Source organism: Trichoplax adhaerens, genomic scaffold, assembly GCF_000150275.1.
Source record: "Trichoplax adhaerens TRIADscaffold_171 genomic scaffold, whole genome shotgun sequence".
Classification (NCBI taxonomy): Eukaryota; Metazoa; Placozoa; class Uniplacotomia; order Trichoplacea; family Trichoplacidae; genus Trichoplax; species Trichoplax adhaerens.
The window spans coordinates 8,052-8,779 of NW_002061100.1; positions in this window are offsets into that span (position 1 = coordinate 8,052).

Here is a 728-nt window from a genome sequence, read left to right on the forward strand (position 1 = left end):
AGCACGGGAGTATCAATACGTTCAAATATTTGAAAAATTATCAAAGAGTAATAGGTTATTTCGATATCAGCACAAATCGACTTGTATGTGATAGAGATGGTCTATAAGCCTTTATATAAATTTTCACTATAAAATACTATAAATGCTTCACAAAACGTATCATATACATAGTCATTTATAATTTAAGAAATCTTGACAGAAGACAATTAAAATGTACTAATGTTAGTAAAAATTCGTGATTGCATATCCACCACAAATTATATTTTAGGATAATGCTATCCTGATATCTTAATAAAAAAATTACAGGACTTAGCAAGATATTGCAATTTCATGGACGAATATTAAATACAGCACACTATTACATTTAAAAAGGAGATATTTGGAGCCACACTGGACTCTTAACCAGTCCAGTTTTCTTGGAAATAGATATCTGTACATATTTCTTATGACTACAATAGATAATTAATTGATTTAACTTACTTTAGGGAGCAATAATATCGTATCCACTGACGTATTGATATTTAAATTAATCTTTTAACTGTAGCAACAAGCAAAATTAAGGATAATCTAACTTATTTTACGCGGGTTAAAAGGAAATCGATCAAATGCGTGAACTCATAAATGTATTGCTATGTTCTATAGACAAAAATAAACGTATTTTTTTTAATTTAAAATAGCCCACATCCTGCTTTTCAGGCAAATCAAAAATAGGCTTAGTACGGTTGTTT